The following is a 25313-nucleotide window of genomic DNA, read 5'->3' as shown; positions in this document are numbered from 1 at the left end:
TCTACAACTCTGTTCAGTGTTGTCAGGTCCAGTGAGCCTAGGTGGACTTTAGAATTCAGTATGAGGGAGTGATATACTACAGAAATAGAGAGGGGTATAAACAAGTACTAGTAACTGATGATCTACATAACTTTAAAGTAGACGATGAAGACACTTAAACAGTTAAAGATTTGCCATACTTTGCCTCAATCATTAGTCAGAGATTCAATGAGGGAAGTCATGGCTCTGAGTCTGCCAGACCTCAGGAGGGTGCATGATGACAGGGTGACTTGGCAGTCTCTCATTCATAGGGTTGCCAGCTAACAGCAACCAAGTAATATTAAGAGCCAGCATGGTGTAATGGTGTAAAGGAGCCCTGGTGGCACAGTGGTTAAATGCTGGTATTGCAGCCACAACATTGTAAGTTTGATCCTAGAGGAGGGCTTAAAGGTCCACTCAGCCTTCTATCCTTTCGTAAGTTGGGAAAATCAGTACCCAGCTTGTTGAGGAACAATTGGCTTACACACTGTAAACTGCTGAGGAAATGATAGGGTGACTTGGCAGTCTTTCACTCATAGGGTTGCCAGTTCACTCATAGGATTGGCAGTCTCACACTCATAGGGTTGCTAGTTCATGAATAAGCAATTATTATTATTATTAAGCTTTATTTATACAGCGCTGTAAATTTACACAGCACTGTACATACAATCTTTTAATTAGACGGTTCCCTGCCCTCAGGCTTACAATCTAAGAAGACATGACACAAAAGGGGAAGGGAGTGGAGGATGGAGCCAGATGCCTTCTGGGAAGGGCTCAGTTCCTTTGGGGCGGCCTGGTGGGATTGGCCCACCCCTCTCTCCCTCAGAAGCCAGGATGGAGCCAGGTGCCTTCTGGGAAGGGCTCAGTTCCTTTGGGGAGGCCTGAAATGTACTTCATATTGGTACTTGCTATTTGAGTGTTGGACTACAAGTCTGGAAACCAGGGCTCGAATCCTCACTTGTTCATGTAAACACTCTCTCTCAGCCTCAGAACAAGGCAAAGGCAAACCCCCTCTGAATAAACCTTGCCAAGAAAACACCATGATAGCTTGACATTAGAGTAGTCATAAATCAGAAAGAAATTGAAGGCACACAATAAGAAGTTACATTCTCACCTTTTTATTATAGTTTGGCATAAATGTTCACTCCCTTTTGTTTTAGAAAATGGAATTTACCAAATGAAATGTTTCAGTACAGAAGAGGAGCCATACTAGATCAACTTAAAGACCTACATAGTCCAGCCTTCTGTTCCCACAGTATCTAACCAATGCCTCTAGGAAGGCCATGTGCATCACTCTCTCAATACCCAGGAACTTGCATTCACAGGTATATTGCATCTCATAGCTGTCCTTGTTCTCTGTGGATTTGTTCAACCTCTTAAAAATATCCAGGTTGCTAGCCATCAGTATATCTCGTGACTGCGTGTCAAAAGGATCTACGAGTCCTAATAGACAGCAAGTTGAACATGATTCAACAGTGTGATGAGGCAACTAAAAAGGCTGATATGGTTCCAGACTGCATCAACAGAAGTATAATGTTGAGACATTATTATTATTATTATTATTATTATTATTATTATTATTATTACTTTATAAATAAATAAATAATAATAATAATCAAGGGAAGTAATAGTGCCACTCTATTCTGCTTTGGTCAGGCCTCACCAGGAACACTGTGTCTAGTTCTGGGCACCATTATTCAAAAAGGACATTGACAAGCTGGAGTGAGTCCAAAGAAGGGCAACTAAAATGGTGAATGGTCTGGAAACCATGCCCTATGAGGAGAGACGTAGGGAGATGGGTATGTTTAGCTTGTAGAAGAGACAGTTAAAAGTTGATATGATAGCCCTGTTTAAATATTTGAAAGGGTGTCATATTGAGGATGGAGCAAACTTGTTTTCTGCTGCTGCAGAGAATAGGACCTGAAACAACAGATGCAAGATACAGGAAAAGAGATTCCATCACAACATTAGGAGGAACTTCCTGACAGTGAGAGTTGTTTGAAAGTGGAACACACTCCCTCAGAGAGTGGTGGAGTCTCTTTCTTTGGAGGTTTTTAAACAGAGGCTGGATGGCCATCTGTTGGGAGTGCGTTGATTATGAGTTCTTGTGTGGCAGGGAGTTGGACTGGGTGGCCCTTGTGGTCTCTTCCAACTCTATGATTCTAAGGCAAATGTCAGAGGGTTTTTTTAAATGGTATATGAAGAAGTGCTTCCTTTTAATTATCTTGACTCCCACTGTTCATCTTCATTTAAGTTACACTGCTTTTAATACTGTGCCAGAGACAGAGGGGTAGGAAGATGGCAGGGAAGGTTCTTCTCCTTCTCCTTTTCCTGCACACTATGCATATTTGAATAGGTAGGGATTGATGTGGGGGACCTGCATCTTCCAGCAACTTAGTTGATTGAAGAAGTTAAAAACAAAACAGGCTTTAGTCTGAAGGAGCCGCTGCCACTGGCAGAAACCGGTGCTGAACACCACCTGCCTTTATGTTCAGCTGCAGCATGGGGCATCCAGGAAGTCAGTTTAGGCACATGGGGCTATGAGTAGGGAGGAGAGGATAAAAGGATAGTTGATGGTTGGGACAGAAAGAACACAGCTACAGAAGAGATGGAAATATCACATGAGTCAGGAGGGAACAAAGCTGTCAAGTGGGTCAGCAAAGCCCAGGCTACAGTAAGGGCAGCCTGCATGGTGGAGGAGGGAACTGAAAGCCAACCCATGCCTGAGAGAGAAGGACTTTCGATGCAGGTCAGGTACAGTAATTGTGGAAGATGTGGGAATAAGAGTGGGGAAGCCCAGGAGCTTTGAGGTCCTGTCCCACCTACTTGATTCACTGTGACTGCTGGTGAGAAGGGCCTGGCCTCATCTTCTTTCACTGCTTTATCACACTAGGGGGCAAACAGGATTTAAACAAGAACTAAACGAGAGTTAAACAGGAAATGCCTGATGTTTATCACATACCATTTTCTGTTTAACTCTCATTTAACTCTCGTTTAAATCCTGTTTGCCCCCTAGTGTGATAAAGCAGTAAGTGTCCGGCTCACTAGTGCCACAATGCTCTGTCTCTTGGTGCAAATGCCAAAATTTTAAGGTGGGTGACAGGGGCATTTATGGTCTTGACAAAGAGACCATGATCATAAATGTGAATAGGACAGTGTTATAGGTCCATAACTTACAACATCGACTAGCAAGATGGCAGCCACCATTTTAAACATATATATATATATATATATATATATATATATATATATATATTATCACATTTAGGTTCATGGTAGCTTGGTATATAGTGGTTAAGCAAAACTATATTAATTTTTAACTTTGTAACCATATTTGTTCTGGGTTGCAAGCTTCAGCCATTGTTATTCAAATTAATTTACATGTCAATCCACATGTCAATGATTTAGACCTATAGACTGTGAACTGCAATCACCACAATCACTAAAAAGATTACATCTATCAATGGGGATGTGATTCTTGGATTTCCAAACACAACAGTCAGCAATTAATAAACAAAACAAAGGCTCAACACAGACAGGCCAAATAAATTAGTTTCTGCCTGCTTTTGGGCCCCAAGCATAGCCGGAAACTGCACCAAGGCCGTGTTTTTTACGAAGAACTGGCCAAAAAAGGAGCAGTAAACTACCTCTCGTTTTGCCAGCCCGGATCTGGGCCAGGCCCATGCGGTTGCTGTGGCCCCAGCATGAATCACGCCTGCACAGCATAGCCACAATCCTTTTGGCCTGTCTGTTTTGGGCCACAGTAAAATTGTGAATGTGGAAATAGTTCTTGGGAAAAAAGCCTTCCAAATGCTACATTTCCCTGTTCAAAACTTGCTACTCAAGGCAGATTATTCTCATTCTGATAGTATTTGGTAATTCTTTTGTAATTAAGATTGGAATTTATTGCATGAAGTCATGTCAGAATTTCCCCCCTCTAATTTTGCTGACTGTGTGTCAACAAACAAGCTGCCAATTTTCCTGGAGTTTTCAGAGGACTGTAATTTTACTTGTTGGTGTTTTTTAAATCATTCCCTAGAGTTTAATCTTGCTTTTTGCACTGACAGCATAGCAACCTCCAAAAAGCTAGGAGCTAAGATTAGAATTATATAATTAGTAATGCTTTTGATGCTGCCATATCTTATCTTAATGCTTATGATTATGTAAATAAAAATATTCATTCCATCTTCCATTGGCATAAGCACTTGATAGAATCTTGTTACTAGTTCCCAAAGCCATTTCAATAATAAAATAATATATATTCTCCCCTATTTGGACTTGTAACAACAAGGCTGTTTCCACAACGGTACATGCAGCTTTTCCAACTGTGTAGGAGGAATAGAATCCAGGAGGCAATTTTCCCCATAATAAAGTAGGAGGTGCATTTTATATGTTTGAAAATAGCAATTTGTTTAATACCAAATATTATTGATGTGTTATAATGAGGGAAAATGCACAGGGGCATTTTTAAATGTTTTCACATTTAAATAAACAGATATCAAAGTACTGTTGACATGTAGCTTACTGCTATGTACAAGGGCTCTTGCAGTTCAGCCTGGGTCATAGGGACATAAGCAAGATCAGATGCTTTCAGTTCCATTCTTACTTCTCAATAATTTAACTGCCACTTAGCAGGGAGTGAATGATGGGTGTGAGGGGGTATGGTCTGATGATTCCAAGGTTCATACATATAATACTTAAAGATACTTTGGTACAGGGGAGGGCAAAGTGTGGCTCCGGCCATTACTGTGTTTCCACACAGTCTTCCAGAGGTAACTTTAAAAAAAATTGTTTGCCCCCAAATGTCCTCTGTATGTTCACTAGGGGGCATATGGGACATTTTTGCGCCATTTCTTTGCTCCCCTGAGGTAATTTAGGCCAAGGAAAGTAAGTCAATTGAAAATCACCTTTGCTCACTTCCTGTTTTTAAAAGTGTCTCCTGGACCTAAAATGATTCAGGGGGGGAATGCACCCAGGCTCCTGAGGTAACATTGATAGAAATATTTATTTATTGTTTTATTTATTTTGCAGATGATGCAGTGGGGTGTACAGCCTGCCAAGAACTTCTAGGAGACTAAAGCAGTCCCCTAGTCTATTCTTCCTCAGTTGTGCAACCCTTGCTTTAGTGTCACATTTAAATAAGGGCAGTATAATTAATAAATACATTTTATTTCAGTCTGTTATATTGCATAAGAGTAATCTGTCATGTTAGGAGGCACTCTGATGATTCTTGACTGGAAATCATTCCTCTACATAGCACTTCAGAAGTTTTGTCTTTTTCTTGCTATTATCCTACATATTGCTGGCTGAGTACACAACCATAAGCATCTGTATATTTAAGATAATTTAGGGATGAACATAACAAGTTTTTCAAGGGCAGCTCAAAGAAAAAGACTTTTTAAAAACCTCATAGATGTATACGTAGCATTTATGGGAGGAAACTGAAAAGGGTCAATGTTTTAAGAATTCTGTCAATAAAACAATGAAATAAAATCAGGAAGAGTCTATGACTGGTGACTAGAGTTTAAATCCCTACTCATCCAGGGGAGCCCACTGGGTGACCTTGGATAAGTCACACTCTCTCTGCCTCAGAAGGCTCAAAGCCTCTCTGAACAAATCTTGTCAAGAAAACCCCATGATAGGATTGCCTTAAGGGTGCTACAAGTCAGAAAAGATGTGAATGCACACACAAAAAAGATGTGGATCCTATAAAAGGAATGTGCAGGTTGAAACTGTAAGAAAAGGGAGTAGTTTAAAGTTAAAAGGACAGAATTTGTGAGGAATGTAGAAGAGACAACATGACTTATTAGAAAAGTCATTAAAGTTTCATAAAGTAGGAAACAGTAGGAAAACAGGAAGAGTACATTGTAGGTGGATAGGCTCAATCAAAGAATTCACAGCCCTAAGTTTGCAAGACCTGAGCAGAGTTGTCAGTAACATGGAGTCTTTGAGGTCTCCCATTCATATCGTCACTGTATAGTGAAACTGACTTGGCAGCAATTAATACTAAGTCAAAGAGAATCATAGAGTTGCAGTATCCCTCCAGTGTTTTAAGGGGGCAACATTGCTTCAGCTTGGGCAACAATAAAAGAAATTTTCTTATACATTTTGAAAAATCTAGCATAAGGGGGTGAATCCATGCTGGTTTTCAAGGATATGCTTTAAAGGAATGGGAACTCTGAAGAGTTGGAAGATGTATTGTAGGCCATCTAGCCTGGCCTTCAGTTTGAAACAGCAGATCAGAGTCAAAGGATCTTCAAGAGATGCATGTGCAATATCTTTTCAAAAACATCTAGTGGGAAAGCAGCCACCATCCCTGAAAAACAGTTGATATTTTGGCACAGATTTCTGGTCTGAGGTATTGGGGCATGTTGTAAGACAAGTAAAGTGTCACAAAATGATGGTTCCAACATTTGATCTTCAATTTGTCTTTGGACGTCAGTTCCCAGAAGCCCCAAGCAACTTGGCCAAAAGTCAAGAATTATGGGAGCTGATGTCCAAATCATCTGGAGGACCAAATATTGGAAAGCATTTTCAAGAAGCTTAGATAACTGAACAGGATACAACAGCTTTAATGAAGGGAATGTAGCATGGGACACATTCTTGCAATGTTGAATGTGGGAAATCAACTTCCTTATTTTCTGAAATTTTAAGTTAGTTCATTTTATTAAAAGTGTGAAAACAGTTCTCTAAGGATACAAATACCCAAATAAACATTTTTACAACAGAAGCGGAAAGTAGATGATGGGATGGGGGTGGGGGGTGGATTTACTTATAGTTTATCAGCAACACAAGTCAGCTTTTTTTCACTTCTGTAAGTAGCTGCAGTGCAAATAGTTGACATCTCCTTACTCATGCCTCCACCATTTCCCTGCCCCTACTTCCAAAAAAGTAGAGATGATCTTGGGAGATGGAAGGGTGACATCAACCAATGGAAGGTATAAGCCTAGTTGTGTACTATGATGTAGAAAGCACTGCTACAATTACCCTTAGCTTATTTCGTTCTGTATTGTATTACTTTGTTTTTATATCTATCTGTATTTGGACAACTTGTTTTACAATTACAGTATATTGCTAAATACCCTTTCTGATTAAAAAAAATAGATTATATGCTTTTGGCAGGATTGGCTTTCACTTATTATTTTATTTGTGAAGTGCCATATGCACTGAAGGCACTATATAAAAATGGTGCTGCTGGCAGTGTGGTGATGATATCTTTTTAATTTCATAAAATATGTAAAATTTTAAACACTTAAACCACTTCCAGAGAAAACTTAGGCTATACAGGAAATAATTCAATGAATAATTCAGAGTGAAATCAGATCAAAAATTGGTGTGGGGATGAAACTCACTCAATTTCAATAGGCATCTGTTTAATTTACCATTGGGAATGAGTGAAAAAATGTGTGGGTTAGTACAGCATTTACTGAGAAAAGCCTGATTCTCCTGGGCACAATAGTTTTTCATTGTCCACCTCCTTTTGGGCTTCTTGCATGAGGCAGGGACACAGCCAATAATCTTGGCCAATAATTTTTCCACCACCCACAGTCATTCATGAACTTCTCTCTCTCTCTCTTGCCCTCTATGTGTCTCTACAAGACACACATATGCAAATATTAGCCTGCTCTGAAGGTCAAGGTCAAGAGAGCAGTATTCTCTCTTGTTCCAGTTATTCTTTTTTATTTCAATCTATTATTAATCTTGATTATATGAAATTATACATTGCTTAATTTGTCTAGTGTTCAATGCACCAACTCAGTTTCTATACTGAAGATTAATCCATGCCTTACAGAACAATCCTATCTACAAATTGCACCTGCTGAATGGGATAAGATCTCTCTATGCAGTGGGTGGGGATCATGCTAACATTGTGATGCTCTTGTGTTGACAAGAGACAATTCCTTTTGCTGATAGGAAAATGTTCACAACAATTGGAACCATAGTTAGAGGTGTGTGATGGAGGATTTGAAAGATGATTTAAAACCTATGCTTTCCTTTGGGTTGATCTCAAGGCAGATGACACCATCATATTACACTTGCAAAAGAGAAGCAGTTAGTAAAAACATGTTTATTCAAGTCAGCAGAGAACTCCAGATTGCTTCCCTCCTCTGTCCCATGCTACATCCATATTGGAACCCATGTTCGATTCCAACTTATTTGGGATCAGGTCAAAGGACATAAATAGAGTTTTTAAAGATACAACATATCAAGATGTACAGGTCCATTGTTCCTCCCCATTGCAAGTCTTAAAACTCTGGACACACAACTGTGGATTCATAGCTCAAAAATGTGCTATGCATAAACAACAAACACCCAACTGTCGGAGAGAAACAATGAAATGAACATCAGATAAATAATCCTTGACTTCTCAGAACCCTCACAGGTGCCCTCCTTCAAGACTCCAAACAGAAACACCATCTCCGGGACCTGAGCTCCACTATTACAATTGGTGACTTAGGACACTCCTTACAGCCAAGCAAAGAATATAAAACCATGAAAAGAAAGCAGGATTGTAACTCATCCATCCCAGGAGAAGAGATGGGTGTACAATGCACTAAACCCACATAAGCCCAGAATGATTTTTATCACGTAGTTGTGGGATGTTAGGTAAATATGCTCCAATAATTGATAGTTTGTTGTTTTCTTTCTTAAAGGATATAGAGAAATTCTGCCCTGTCCATAAATGAGACTCCTGGTTGTCAATAAGCCTAAAAGTAAGTAAGTGTCTATTGTGCACTTATTACATTGGTGAGAAGCACAACAACATCTGCTGATGAACAGTAGAGGCTCCATGACATAGGCCCAGTACAGAGTGGGGGAAAGGGGCAGCCAGAGGCCACACCTTTCTCCCCCAGATGGAGGCTGCGGCAAACAAACACTGTGGCCTCTGCAAGGCTTAAAAAGAACCCGCTCCTGGCAGGTTCTTTTTGCACCATGTGTGGGGCGCACTGATGTACGTGTGGTGTAGCACTGTACATCATCATGGCAGCCCCTGTGTCGATGGAGTTGAGCCATCATGGCACTCAGACAGTGCGGGGGGGCTGTGGAACATGCGGATGCTCTGCTCTCCTAAGCCCTAAAATCGGTGCCAGTCTGTACTGGGCTATGGTTATGATTGTCCAAACAAAATCATACCTCATTTTTTACATATAAACAAGCAGGGAAGTGGAGAAAAGTGAAGAGCAGGCATTGACAGCATTCCATAGTGATTCCCAACAGTGAAATGGGATCTGAAAAGTATAAGATAGATGGCAAGATTATCTGCATCAAAAGATGAATCCTTGGTCATAGCAATCACCTGCAGGAGAATAGAGAACCAGGCTGAGGACTGCAGATTTGGAGAGAACACAGGCACTAGAAAGCTGCCATGCAGATAAGAGAACCCCAAACAAATCCCCTAATCCCAAGAGGTACCTAAACTGCTAAAGCTGCTGCCTAATGCTCTCCACAATCTACATGTGGGCAGTCTGCCCTGTTTTGCCCTTGAGAAGCTCAACAGACTCCCAGCACAAAGCCTCAGCAAATTATGAAGGTTTTAAGCAGAGAGAGGGAAAGTCCAAGGTCACCAAGGCATCACTAGAAAACCATATAGTCCAGTCCAATCCAGGTCATTCATGAGACAGTATTCAGTCCAAAAAAGCAGTCCAAAGGATAATTAAAAAGAATAGTCAGAGTCCAGGCAGAGTTCAAGGCAACAGACAATCAATCAAAAAACAAGTCACCAGTGTGACTTTCTCCCAAGAAAAAGGATGGTTGTCAGCCACACTAGACTGAGGAATGTGCTCTTTCTTCATAGTCCATCTGGATCTCACAGGTGCTCCCTATTAGCAATGTGCTTATTTAAGCGCTGAGAGCACCACTGTCTTTCTCTTTCCTGGCGTCTCTCCACAGGTGTGGCTGTCAGTGAGTATGTATCTTCATCTGAGGGTTGTGGCTGCAGGGAACTCTGCAACTGTGGCTGATGTTCCTGTGCTGGCTGCAGGCTGTCTTCTTAAGGTTGCTAGAATTGTGACTGCAGCAATCAGAGCCTTCAGACTCAGAGAACATGCCAGAATCCTGGAGGCAGGATGCGACACAGTCAGGTGGCCACCCAACATGCCCAGAGACAGTGATTTCCAATTCCAGAACACAGAGGGAACCTGCAACAATAGATGTGACCAGTGGAGAGGCATCTGTCATTCTGTCAGGTTACCATCTTCTTATTCTAACAGGGCTCATATTTTTGCCCTGAATGCATGGCAGACAGTAATGTAAAAGGTGTGGTGATATGCCATATGAAAACCAACATAAAATAAGATAAGGAGATGCTTTCCCTTGTTTTTCCTTCATCTGTCTTACAGGTTTCATGTATGAGGCCCAAGTACTCTCTTATGTTGCCAGGATTCAATCCATAATTGTTTCTATTCAGTAAAAGCTATTTCAGCTAGGTCCTGTCTCTTGTAAAACTTAACAAACTCTGAAGTCTTCACACTGCAAACTACACTTTTCACTCACTGTACATCATTGCACTCCATTGTGCTTAAGTGTCTGCATCATATTGGCACAAGGGGCTGAATAGGGATGATTCAACAGTTTAATTATCCTGTGTCTCCCCCCCCCCCCCAAATCCCATTTGAACAATGTGTGACATCATGATAAACCCAACAAATTCAAGCTGCCAGAAGCAGAGAAAATGATTTAAAGTCATGTCAAACTATATCATTTCCACAGTGTATATGCATCCTTTGTGGGAAACTTAGCATGGACTAGAAGCAGCCAATGGCTTGCAGACTGGCATTGGTCCACAGAGCAACATGTTGAATAGCACTGGTCTAGATGAGCAGTATCTAGATTCATTTAGATATCAGGGTGTGCATTTCCAGGAATTTAGTGTAGGTGTGGATGCAGTTGTGTCTCTGTGTGTGTTGTGTGTCTTCAAGTTGTTTCCGACCTATGGCAACCCTAAGGTAATCTGTCACAGAGTTTTCTTGGCAAGTTTCTATAGAGGGGGTTTGCCAATGCCATCCTTTGAGGTTGAGAGTGTGTGACTTGCCCAAGGTCACCAAGTGGGTTTTCATGGCTGTGCTTGGATTTGAATCCCCTGTCCAAAGCCATAGTCCAATGCTCAAATGTGCCTAGTTCAATACAAAAGGTAGCAGCAGGTAGGAGCTCATAATCTTTATAATTCAGTTTTAATTTTCTTTAAAACTAATTCCTTATCTGAATTCACATGCGTGCGCGCGCACACACACACACACACAGACAAATTACTCTGTCAGTGTACATAGATAGTTTGTAATATTTGTAGTTATATTGTCGGAGACAATGGGTACTAAGTTTGCCCCCTGAACAAGGGGACTTCCACCTAAGCAATTTTGCCACACTTAAGACAAAGTATTTTGGAGTATTCAGCATCAGCAGAAGAATCAGGCAGATGTTATTCCATATTCTAAATGTCTTCTGAATCATGTCAGCTTGAATATGAGGTGTTTTTAATCAGGCTCTCAGTGCTTCGTCTTGTATGGAATTATGCATATAGAGCAGCTGGTAAGCGCATTTCTCTAATGTAGCTTCTTGTTCCGGTTTCTCTTTGGGCTATGGCCATGCTTTTGTATCCAGTTTTTCAAACATAATAGCAACAAAATGAGTGAACAAAAAGCAAAATACACAGAGAAAAGCTTTGTTTTAAAGACTATATATTAAATTGTTTCTTTGCTATCCACTGATTATAATGTTTCTGAGTCTGCTTCTAAAAGAGCTTTTGCTTTGGGGTTTTTCCAACAGCTGTCTTTCCCAGTGTAGGCCATGGCTGGGTGGACAAGATAATGCATTTCCCATGGGATTTCAGCATACATACATACATACACACACACACACACACACACTCCCCATGGTACTGTATAATGCTACTGGATGGGGGCAGCCATCTTAGTGCAAATGGAGGTAGTCCTCCCCAGTGGCAGATTGCTTGCAGTGGTGAACTCCTGCTTGGGAGAGCTATTTCTGTTTCATGTGGCTACCTGAGCTAACCATCCCCCTTGCCATCACATTCAGAAATGAAGACAAGAAGTATCATTCCTAGACTCTTTTGTGATCCCACTTTACCTTGCAACTGCCATTCATACTAGCTCACTTTTGAATTTGTCCTGGGCTAATTCCAGAAGCTGCCCATGCCCTGTTCTGCCCCAGGTACAGTTTTGCCTCAGGTCCTCCTTCCCATGGACTCAATTGAGGAGCCCCTAACTGACTGAATCCCAAGTCTTTTTGGCCCCTATGACCAGTGATGTATTCAAATCTTTTATTCCAGGTCTCAACTCAAATCTCAAGTCTCTACCTTTAAGTCTCAAGTCAAGTTTTAAGTCCTTGCAAGATACTTTCAAGTCAAATCTCAAACTGAGTCTCAAGTCTGGAAGCCAGCTTTTTTTTTAATGCTTTATTTCACAGTGTAAGACATACAATTCATAATCAGATCCTTCCGTTGACATAAGTTCAGTCAAATCAACTTGCTTTAACAAAGAACTTTTAAAAGAACAATTATTATTTAAGCTAGCAGCCATAACATCTGAATTATATTTTGTTACTTAATATTGGTGTAGTCCTACACAATCGTGGGGGAAAAAATGGTTTAAGCATAGCAAAACAGAAGCAACCTGATGTTGGGTGTATAAGGAAGCTGGGTTCCCTCCCCCCACCAAACAAAAAAAATAAATACCTGGCTTGTAGAGAGTCCGAAATTTGCATTTCGTCTATATTATTATATATACAATATATTGTCAATTGGCAGACATAATAAAGTAGTTATAGATATAGAAATAAGTTCCGCCCAAACTATAGCCTTTTGTTTTAAATCTGGGGGTTTCAATCCCATAACCTGTTGACCTTTTCCCATTTCCTCTGGAAATGTTGTTCCATTTTGGAAGCCAGCTTTTGACAACAACCAAGAAAGAAAGAAAGAAAGAAAGAAAGAAAGAGTGGGGTGGGGCATGTTTCTTGGGGTGGAACAGCAAGCAATGGGTTTGAGAGGGAGGTTGAGGTCTCCTTGGTAGCCTGTCCCCACTGCATATCAGAGGAGCCCCCTAAAACCTTTCAAAATCTTTCGAAGGATCCATCCCCCTCAAGCCTATTGCCTAATGCATTTGCTGTTCCCAGCCTAGAAATGTGCCTTGTGCTCTGGGGGGGCAGGTTTTACCTGCTGCTCAAAGTGATTGACACCAGCAAGTTGGCTGCCTAAAGTATAGAAGTCACGAGTCCAGTGAATTCAGTGTATCCTTTATTACTGAACTGAGTCCAAGTTGAGACACTGAAGTATCTTGAATCTGACCAATCAACTGAAGTCTATATCACTGCCTATGACCCTGTACTTACTCTGGACTGGCTTCCTTTGAGGCTATGCCAGCTACGTATTGGAAAGATTACATGTTTTAGAAAGGTTACATGTTACAAAGTTACAATTTTAAGCATAAAAAAGTTTGGAAAGAGAAGTAAGAGGGCAAATCTTGTCCATCCTGGGGGGGGGGGATCCTGCTCCCCCATTTGAGAACCTCTGTGATAGGATGTTGTCATTCCAGTTAAATCATAGTCTCATAATTATGTAATGTGAAAAGGGCCTAGGTTGATGGGAACAATCATGCAGAATGTTAATATTGCTGAACAAGCAGGGTTGTCTTTGGAAGGGGTCAGTGTTGTATGTGCACCCCTTTAAAGTAGCTTGCTGTTCTCACAGTTGATAAAAGATTGTATTCAATTGATGAAGTAAGAGTCAACCATCCATCCAGTTGCCCTTTGTACATTTGGAAGGGAGTGGGTGCCATTATGTCACTTGCTTTAAGCACAACAGTCTTAGGATGGTCCCAGCCCTGCCACTGGAGGTATATGTGAAGATAATCCCATCTTTCTTTTGTGTAGGCTCTAACCATGTGTGGAACTAGTTATGTACTCTTTCTACATGGTACAGCATGTGGCAGTAAGGGATGCTGATCTACACGGTAGAGCAGAATTTTTTGACAATGTATTTCACGAAATGTTACCCATACCCATTCCATAAATGGTTCTCACTTCTCACTTCATAATTATAGAAGTTACTGCTGCTTACACTAACATGTCATGCAGCCAAACCATTTCTGCTTATCAGTAACTCTGTTACTGAACCTCTGTTGTCCAATAACTGAACTGAAAATTAGTTCATATAATCAAACTCATTTCAGTTATGTCAAATGTGACCTGAGTGGCCAATACAGTTACAAGGTAAATGTCTGCTCAGTGAGTCAGGAGACCTCTTTGTGTTATCAACTAAACTCACAGTGTCATCATGCCTGTTGGTTGTGTGATTTTGCTCAGTCATACCTTATCACGACTGCGATATTAAAAAATTTTATTTGATAAAGCATTGTAGCTCAAGGCCAAGTGCATACAACAAACTGCATGATCCCTGACTAAAAATATTGAAGGTATATATTTTTATTCTGTCATTAAGGCTCTGCAAAGGAAGACTACATAATAATAATAATAATAATAATAAGTTTTATTTATATACCGCTATTCCAAATTATTATCTTCTTATTATGTTTATAATTCCTACTGATTTCTCTATGTGTTTCTATATCCTTTCCGTTCATTCAGCATAACTGGTGAGAGATCCTGCACATGCACACTTTGTTCATAGCTCTATCTAAGCAGTCAGAGCAACAGCCTTTTTTTTTTTTTTTTGGTATAGTCAGTAGCATTTCAGCACGGTCAAGAAAACAGTGGGGAAACAAAGTGATTATCAGTCCCCAAGAGCTTTTTCCAGAATCATATTGGGAAGATAGAACAAGGAAGGCAGGAGTTACTGTTCTTGCTTGCTGATTTTTGCTACATTCCCTTCAATTCAAAATTTCCAGGCAGGGGGGATTCCAACAACACAGCAGATTAATTTACAGAAGTGAAAAACAGTTTAAAACAACCAAAGCAGGGCATATAAAAGACATAACATCCCAAGCAAAAAACAAAAACAAAACAGTGTGTAGTGGTTAAAGAATACTATTGTAGGTTCAGGATGAGCCTCCCTGGAGACTGAATGCTACCATGATGAGAAATTCCCCCTCTCTTATAGCCACCCACTTGGCTTCAGATGAGTAGTATATAGGACATACCTTTCGTCAAACAAAAAAGTGACAGGTGCCCCGCCCCCTTTTGGGTCTTAGTCCCGCCCCCCTGGTATGTGGGTTCTAGGTCTTGGGGTGTCAAGTTTTGGGGTGTCAAGTTTTGGGGTTCTAGGTTTCGGGTTCTAGGTTTTGAGTGTCGATTTAGGGGGTTCTAGATTTGGGGGTGCTAACTTTGGGGGGTTCCTCAGGAACCTCCCCTGAACCCCAAAAGGTCGGCCATTTTGGTTTTTACTAAACATGTTTTTGGGGGTGCGTGTGACCCCTCTATGAACTCGTCTCCTCCTGCCCGACCACTAGGAACAGACCCCGTCCTCATCAGACCAACGGCGTAGCGGCAAGGCGGGTTGCATTTTATTCTTTTATGACACTGTATTGATAATTTTGAAACTGTCTAAAAAGGTAGGTTTGGGGTTTTGTTTTGTTTTTTGCAAGCAGTGCAACACATGCTTGGAAACTCCTGCTTGAAAGTAGCTGGAGAGTTGCTTATTTCTTTTCAAACCTTCAAACATTTCACCATGTAACAAATAGTTTACAACAACCTATAAAGAAACATTGGTATTTGATTGAAAATATTTCAGGATGCAAAGAATAACCCCTGATATCATACAAAAGATCAAGAAATATTAAAGACATGCTGATGAGGACGGCTTTTAGACACCCCTCCCCCAATAGAAAACCCAACAGCCCTGTGTTTGGGGCACATATGCCCCCCCCCTGCCATTATCCCTGTGGCCATTGTGCATACTGTAAATACACAACCACCGTGAAAGGATTTGTAGTCCCAAAATGGTATAAATCGACCCATTCCCGGCCTTGTAAAATCACTTTTGTAATCTGTGCATTCCAATGTAAATGCAAGTAAATGTATACAAGAATAACAATGAGATCTATCAAACAAAGAATAGCTGAACTGCTGTTCAATTTGAGAAATAAAGTGCCTTATTTAAAAATTTGGAATAAATGGCTAAAAATAATTTTAATATTGCATCAACTAGATAGAACAGAGCTAAGCTACTTTATGGCCATCCTGCATCATTGGCTGATGTTACTTCAAAATACATAAATAAGAACTTAATGTAGTCCCTGCCTAACACTCAGTGGCTACTTTGTTGAAAGTGCAGACTTCAACTCCTAAAATCTCTAGTAATAGGTATATATGTGAGAATATGTATAATAGATATTTGCTTTTTAAGAAAGTATGTTTTTAGAGATGGTTTATGTGATGTCCCGATACCACAACTATACTAAATGTACTTTTATTTCATTCGCTAAGGAAGGCCCTTTTGTAACATGACCGAAATGCTTTGGCCTTTTTAAGATCATAAATTTGTGACTTTGCCTCCTTTACCTCTTCTACCCACGAAGCTTACATACATAGACTGTAGACTTAATTGTATTTAGGTTTGTCAGGGAAGTGAGCCTTTTTTCAGCTGCCTTAAAGACCAATAAAAACTTTTTAAAAAGAGGGCAGATACTTGGCACATGGCAAGTCTTGCATTCCCTTCTGAAGACCAATGAACATATGGCTCTGTGTAAGCTAATAGTTAATACTGGCCAGAAGATCTCCCTGCCCCATTCTTCCTCCAAATCCAGAGGAGTGTAAATTAAGAGTTTTTGCAAAAGCTGAAGAGGAAAGGGCTGTGGAGAATAAGTGGTTAAAAAGCCCTAGACATTTATTATCCTGCATCCACAGCTTCTGGGAAAAGATCAGATGCTGCTCTTTATACCTAAAAACTACACATCTAAATAAGCAACAGTAGTAGGAGTCTGAACCTCTTCCACACCTCCCTCGCCCCAAAATCTAACAACGCTGGAAATTAAGAGAGTTGGTACACATGGCTTTGGAAGCTGCACAGATCAAAAACTATACTATTTTAAAAAATCACTTGTCTGCATACTTCATTTTTTTCTTTTTTAACTCGCTGTTAAACACAAACCGGATAATTAACTTCTGTGTGTACCTTTATTCTGTACTACTAATCCTCTTTATGCTGAGTTAACAAACAACAAAACAGTCTTTACCTGATAGAAGAAACTTCTACATTTCATCTTCTGTCTTGGTCCTGCCTCTGAAAAGCTTGACGGAGATTTTTTGAACATTCCTGAAAGCCCTCCCCTATTCCTCTCTCTTTCAAAGTGTCGCCTTATTGGTTCATTTGAACAGGCTATTAATTATTATAATGTTGACCTATTGGTCGGATCCTCTCTCCCGACTAATTTTGCTGTTGTTTAAAACACCCTTCTTTCTAGCATGCCCTTCCTCTATCTTTCCGCTTGGGACATCTACACCCCGCCATGTGGCTCTCATGAGATAATAAAGGGTTTCTTATCAGATACCATGCACTGTCACAACTCATATTCTATCCCTCAAGGAAAAGTTGCATTGTCCAAAAAGCAGTGTTTTCTATTTAATTGTTTTATAGAAAGAGTTTCTCACATAATTGCCAGGCACTGATATACAAATTGTACAATGTATCTGTTTAAATGTGTATACCTGACTGTTTTGTGTCAGTTTTTTAACATGACTTCCAATCCAGAGTTTTTTTCTGGGTTTGCAAAGTTTGTCTAAAAAGGGTCCTACTCCCCCCTCCCTCTACAACTCCTAGCTTCCCTCCTTTCTAAGCTTTTCACTAATAAATTCCTGTCATTATAACTCTCTGCTTTACTGTTATACCCGTAAATTAAACACTACTGTCTTTTCATCTTCCTGCACTGCAACCAAACAACAAGGCAACACTTACAACCTCCTTGTGCAGCTCTCCCTTTGCAGAGCCTCCACATTCTTATTTTTGCAAAGAAAAACAGAAAATCCCCACCAGCCCTCTCCCTGGCCAACCCTGCTTCCCATCAGTGCTCTAAACCCTTATGTATCTTCACTATCCTCAGACCTCATGCCAATAACTACCCTGGGACAGTCTTCATACATTCTGCTGGAGTCCCTACCTAGACGTTTTGCAGCAATTGTGGTGTCTGGTTCTGGAGCCAGGGCCTGAACACATATATCTCCAGGTGGGAGGGGGGAGAATAGTGTTGCAGGGGGCACTGCTACTAATTTCTCACATAAAATCGGAGGATGGGTGTATGTGCATAGGTGAGATCAAAAACATGTGGGCTCTGCATGTTTTCAAAATGCTGTCACAGATATGTTGTGGTGGAAACATGCGCCTATTGAAGAAGCGTATGGGTTGAGTGTATAGAACATCCGCATTCTATCTCAAAACGAACACTTGTATGAGGAAAAACAACCGTCCTGTAAACAGGAGACAAACATTCCCAAGGAAATGGAAGCGGCCCTTATCTCCCTACCATTCCTGCAGAAATGGAGCAGGCCCTTATCTCCCCTACCATTCCTTATTTGGGCTGGAAGATGTTGAACGATCAGCAGTATTCAGAAGTAAGCCAGGATAGGGGGGAAAGCTTGCCTTATTATTTCCCTCTTCAAAGTTGTGAAATGCACACAGAATGGCGTTACTGAAAAAAATATTTTTGATTCTTCACAAAGACCTATCTTGAGTGAAGGAGGTGGCCCTCTTTCCCTATCCAAATGAGAACCTAATGCCATTCAAAACAGGGTGGTGGGGCATGTACAGACAAGACACCCCCCCCCATTCCAAATCCACCCTTGAATAGAACAAAATAGCCCCTGCTTGTGAGTTGTGTACTGGTGTGAGAAACGGAAAGCCTGTGTTGAACTGGAAACCAGCTCCTGGAGTCAAGGATGGGCCAATAAGCAGCCTTTGTTCCAAAATACACAGTTCTGCAAAAGAAAAAAAAAGATAGCTGCCACTTCCCAAAATTAAAAATCCTGCCCTGGCAGCAAGGTAAGCTTTCCCTTTTGGTCCCAGCTTTAGTCTGAGTGTGGAAGAAGGCTCCCACCTTACCTCAAAATGCCAGTTTGTAGAACATGAACAAAATATGGTCCAAAAATGCAAATCAGTTTTCCTTTGAATAAAGAAGCATCCAGGGTGTGGGGGTGGGGTGGGGCTGTTACTGGTGGTCAAAGGATTTTGTATGACCATAGGGAGGGTTCACGCTTCCCCCCCAAAATGAATATCTCCATGAAAATGGCTCCTCTATTGGGTGGAACACCCACACATGGGGCTGCTCTATGCAGAAACAGGCTGTGGGGGAGGGAAAGACCCCTGGGAGCTTAGGAAGCCTGCAGCAGTAGCATCAGGGTGAGAGCTGGGGGGTCCTGGGAAGGCTCCTATGTATAACATTCCCCCCCGAAAAAGAAGTTTGTGACATTGAAAGCATCACCACTCCCTTGGGGAATCTCCTAGAGACACAAAAGCTGTTCCTAGATGAGTATCAAGGAAGTTTGGAGGATCAAAGTAATCACTTCACTCCCAAAATCAATATTTACATGAAAAATCGATCCTTTGTTTGGTGGAACACACCGGTGGGGCTGCTCTATGCAGAAACAGATCTTGGGGAGGGAAAAGAGAAAGCCCTGAGAGCCTAGGGAGAATGCAGCAGCATTGAGTGCAGGGGCCCAAGTGCACAGCGCTGTACATCTGACACTTCAGGGGAGGGCACTCTCCTAACTCCCTGCCTTTCATTGGTTGGGGGTGGAGGGAAAAGGACCAATCAGCGAGAAATGGTCTTCCCGCCCCTTCTTCTTAGCCTCCCTGCACTTCAGAGCTGTGAATCTCAGATCCAAACCGGCTGTTGAAGAGTGAAGGACTCTTCCCTCTACCCCAGTTCTACCAGCCTAGAAACACTCCAACTTGGAAAAAAAACAGGTTTGTAACACTGAAAACACCAGCAGTCCAGCACACCCTCGGAGAATCTCCGAGCCACACAAAAGCTGTTCCTAGTGATCAGGGGTCCTGAGATGAGTTCGGAGAGGGGTCACACATACCCTAAAATCTATGCTTTGTGCAATCAAAATGGCCGTCACTTGTCACCGTCAAACATTCCTTGCAGCTAATTGGGTAGGGATGGGGTCTGTTCCTTGTGGTCGGGTGGAATAAGACAAGTTCAGAGAGGGGTCACCCCCCCCCCAATCATCTTTGGCAAAAACCCCAAAATGTCTGATCTTTTGGGGTTCAAAGGAGGTTCCTACGGAACCCCAAACGCTAGCATCCCCTGCTCATATACTCTGCGCCTCGAGGGTGTGGTCCCACTCCGCCAGAACCCATTGGCTGGCGCAGAGGTGAGGGAGATTTGGGCCAATCAGCGGCGTGGGCGGGGACCTTTTTTGAAAACACGCCCCTGGGGGCGGGGCCAGGGGAAGGGATTCGCGTGTCGCACCATTGCGAAGCTCAGATCGCGGCAGACCTCTGAAACGTTCACTTCGGGAGGCTGAGACGAGTTCGGAGACACCTCACAACAACCCCGAAAACCTTCGTTGGCGCAGAAAAAATGGCCGCCGCTTCTCATCTTCAAACCCGCCTTGCCGCTACGTTGTTGGTCTGATGGGGACAGGGTCTGTTCCTAGTGGTCGGGCAGGAGGAGACGAGTTCATAGAGGGGTCACACGCACCCCCAAAAACATGTTTAGTAAAAACCAAAATGGCCGACCTTTTGGGGTTCAGGGGAGGTTCCTGAGGAACCCCCCAAAGTTAGCACCCCCAAATCTAGAACCCCCTAAATCGACACTCAAAACCTAGAACCCCAAACCTAGAACCCCAAAACTTGACACCCAAGACCTAGAACCCACATACCAGGGGGGCGGGACTAAGACCCAAAAGGGGGGCGGGGCACCTGTCACTTTTTTGTTTGACGAAAGGTATGTCCTATATACTACTAAGGAGACATCTGTGAGGAGATAGTAGTATATGGGCAGGTTGTGATGGGAGAAAACTTTCCTTCAAGTATCTAGATCCCAATCTATGTAAATCTCCAAAGGTCAGCACCAGCTTTTTGAAGTATTCTCAGAAATGGGCCACAATTTAGTGGATTACTTTGACCACTAGCAAAATGCCTCTACAGCATCAGGTTCTAGTTAGTAGCTCAATGATACATTCTCCCTGTATTTTGAATGAACTGCACTTTCCAGAGTTTACTAAATAAGAAATTCGACAGTGCTTTCATTTTGTTTACCTCTTCTCTATGTCCTTTAGCAATATTGTGTGAATGTCCATAGTATCTTTAATTAGATGTCATACAGATTTGTTGAACATCACATGTACTAGTATTTCCAGATGAAAAACAGAACAAACCATCTGTACCTTGAATGGTTACATGCAAAAAAGAATTTCAGTAGGGGGAGCTTGCTTGAGAAACAAGTCTGCTGAAATCCTCTCTTTTATACATCTTCAAAGATGCAGAAGTCCTCTTCTGTTTTTTACCTGGCATCTCTACATGTGCCTATGAGTGTCTGCACTGTGTGGATAGCAAAACTTTGACTCCTACCCATTCAAACAATTTAAACTCCATTTAAACCTTACATCCACAGTAGATCCAGGTGTATGGTCCCACATATGCACCTTTAAAGGATGTGTCAATATTAGTATTATCTCCATACATGACAGGGATATTGTCTGTGTTCAGCAAGTTGGGGAATGTATCATTGTTTAACAGTTCATAACTATTTCTGTCCATGCTGTGACAAAAGATAACTTAAGGTTGCTAATAAATTAAAAAATAATAATTTTCTGGATTGAAAAGAATGGGGAGGATTCAGTACAGTGGGTATGTCTAAAATTGAGAGCACAAAAGATATGATATAGCATACAAAAGAGGGTATCATGAATGCAGCAGCAGGGTAAGAAAATTTATTCAACATGCAGTCTGATTGAAGTCAGGCTACTTCACTTACTGCAAAGAACATAGTGAGAACAAATATCCATTGAGTATAAGATAAGTCAAATGAGCTTTCTAACAGAGAGCAGCAAAACAAAAGGGGTTGGGGGGAAGGCTTTTTTTTATCAGAAATAAAACATGGCTTGAGAGAAGATTTGGGGGATAAAATCATGTCTCTAGGTGTCTTGTGGGCTGATTTATGCCTTGCAGTTTTTATGAGCATACAAACATCATTTAAATGGAGTGACTGTTCACTCACATTATCATATAGTCCTTTGAGCAGGGCATTAGGTAAATCCTTGCTAAATGACGAAATGACTGTTGGAATCTGAATGTAATTTATGGAAGTCGACCATCCCAGATGAGATCCTATTTGCTCAGACCATGTTTTACAACAGTTCTGTTCCCATTTAGCTAATGTGAATATTTTGTAATGTGCTGAAGAGGTAGTAAAGGTACAGGTTTCCTCTTTGAGGTGATTGCCTACTCGTGACTGACTGTGGGGATCAGTGCTCATCCCCATTACTAAGCTGAAGAGCCAGCATGATCAAAGATGACTCTATGATCATGTGGCCAGTGTGACTGCATGGCACGCTGTTACCTTTCCACCAAAGTGGTACATGTGAATCTACTTGCACTTTTGCATGCTCTTGAACTGCTAGGTTGGCAGTTGGGACTAGTGACAGGAGCTCACTCCATCCCACAGCACTTGGGTCTCAAACTGCTGACCTGCTGATCTTGCAGTTGTCAGAGTCAGCATCTTAACTGCTGAGCCACTACCATTTTATTATTACCTATGCTCCTCACATGAGAGAAGAAATAGAAGAACTGGCATTAGATGCTTTACTTGTGTAAAAGCCATGTACATAAAAGCCATAGACATTTCTGTCAATTCTACAGGAGGTCTAAAACATATAAGATTGTGAGCTTAGATCCATATACTTGGAAGTCTTTTCCCTGATATGAGTGAAATTAACTCTGAATGCAGGTTGTTTTGGTTGGGGCAATAAAGGTACTTCCTGTGTCAATCCTTAGTCACAAAATGTGTAACTAAGGCCTGTTACAGACTGCCAAAATAAAGCTGCTTCGGGTCTCTTTGGAGGTATGCTATTTAAATGATGCATGGGTCCTAAGAGTCCGGAGGTCGCGCCAAAGCCACACTCCATTCCTAAACACTGGAGTGCAGCTTTGGTGCACCTTCCGGATTCTTAGGATGCATGCATCATTTAAACAGCATACTTCCAAAGAGACCCAAAGCAGCTTTATTTTGGCAGTCTGTAACAGGCCTAAGTACACTGTACTGGGGATATTATATTGTGTCTTGATGTTTATGTGTAATTTTAGCAGAAGAAGGAAGGAATTAGGGGAATTGGGGGAATTTTATTATTGTCTGTATATCTGTTTTATTGGACTGTTTTTACCCCCCTAGATTCTGGAAGAATAATTAATCTGTTTTAAGCCTCAGGCAACAGCCCCTAACCGGAGCAGGCAAAATGGACCCCAAGGGGTGTTTTTGTGGCCCATGACTTCTCTAGAACCCCTGGACCACCCTTTTTTGGTCCAAATGAAGGACATATTGGAGTAGTAATTTGCCTTATAAATAGGTTGCAAGGTCTCCTACCTAACTGTTGTTTTTCTTTAAAAGTGAACTTCCAGTCAACTTGCTTTTGGGTGTGAATGTGCCATTTTTGACAGGCTGTGAGTCCCCTGAAGGGACCCAGAGGCAGAATAATAATAATAATAATAATAATTATTATTATTATAGATGTGAGGTTTAGATTTTGTGGGAGAGGAGATAGAAGGCAAGACACAGTAGCATGCTCATTTTTATATTAAATATCAAACTGGAAAAAGAGTATATTTTAATAATATATACTTTTTTGATGCCTTATAAAGAGCTCTTACCTTTGATGTCTAAGAATGCCTTTCTCCAGCTTTGGTTGACTCACCAGCTATGACTGTTCATAGAAAGGGATATTCTGGTCACAGTATTTCCTCTCACTGTGGTAGACACCACCTGGAGCTGCTTTGAGGTCATGTAATCTGCAGCTTGTGCAAAATGCAGAAATTATATTGCTGTCAACATTATCTGGAACCCATAGTACTGCAATTTTAAAGAAAATGCATTGGCTGCTGATATGTTTTTTATCTGAAGTTAGGGTGTTAGTGATGATATTTTAAGTAAAAAATGGCTTGGGAGCTTGATACTTAAAATTGAGCTGCTCACAGTAGACATCTGCCCTAGTATTACGATCTGTAAAAGAAGAATCCATTCTGCCTCCCACCCTTGGGAAGGCAAGGCAGAGACATCTTGGCTAGAAATCCCCTGGTTATGGAATGCCCTCTTCAATCCTGGATATATATATATATTTGGCACCAAGTTAAAAGTTATTTATTCAGGCTTTGGGTTTTAGTGACTACAGATTAGTTCTGAATTACCATTACTGATTTCATACTAGCTTATTGGGCATAGCTGTGGATTTTATGTCAAAATGTTTTTGTTGTTTATTTTATGTCAGAAATCCATTGATGAAGGAATATAAAGATTCCAGAAAATAAAAACAATAAATAAATAATAATATTCTCAACACATATTATCAGATATTTCTTTCCAAGGAATGCATCCTACCAATCCATTTATTTATTTATTTTCATATCAATAGGCAATGTGTAGTATCATATATGATCAGAAACGTGGGGTTTAGGAGGATGACTGCTGCTTCTCAATTTCCCTAAATGATACTCCTGGACTATTCATACCATATTTTAACCATTCTGTCCCCTCACCCAATGTAATATCTCTTCTCTGCCATATTCAGTATTCATATGAATGTTTGTTGCCCAAGCAGTTGAAAATGTATGCATAAACAAAGGGCCATTTTATTATCTGTTTAATTTGAATCTGCAGCAGGGCTGATCAGAGCAGTGTATACTGATGCAGGTATAATCTTACTTCCTCTCTAGCATGGCCAGGGTGAGCCACCCCTACCTCAAAGGCAAGCCATAAGTCTAGCTTGTCTCTGGCTGGTCTTTTTCAACATGTTCAATTTTAAGTGGTCTGTTTCAAGCTGGTCTATTTCAACATGTTCTGAAATATGAAAATGTTGTGTCTCTCCTCAAACCTCAAGTCCTAAAATAGAAAGCCAATGATATCCTGTCACAAAGGTTGTTCCCTTTCCATAATAAACTACAATTCCCAGGATTCCCTAGCACTTAGCCAGGACAGTTACAGCAGTCTCAAACTGGATTATTTCTGCAGTGTGTTTTGGACCCAAGTCTACAAAAGCTTATGCTATAACATCTTGTGCTCAGATATTTTCAAAGGTGCTACAAGATCCCTTTGTGGTGGGGCTGTTCATTTCAGACACATCCACATAATTCAGTGTGGGCTCGTCTTTTAACATCACCATGCAGTTGTAACAGT

General features: G+C 41.1%; 1 protein-coding gene across 1 annotated transcript in view; it reads left to right on the top strand.

Annotated features, from left to right (window-relative positions):
* The window catches only part of SGCD (sarcoglycan delta), a 712416-nt gene that overhangs the window by 310344 nt on the left and 376759 nt on the right, over positions 1-25313 (top strand). The gene's annotated exons all lie outside the window — the stretch shown is intronic.

Source organism: Sceloporus occidentalis, unplaced genomic scaffold, assembly GCF_023333645.1.
Source record: "Sceloporus occidentalis isolate IW3139 unplaced genomic scaffold, rSceOcc1.0.p SCAF_1, whole genome shotgun sequence".
Lineage (NCBI taxonomy): Eukaryota > Metazoa > Chordata > Lepidosauria > Squamata > Phrynosomatidae > Sceloporus > Sceloporus occidentalis.
This window is presented reverse-complemented; position numbering and strand designations above follow the sequence as displayed.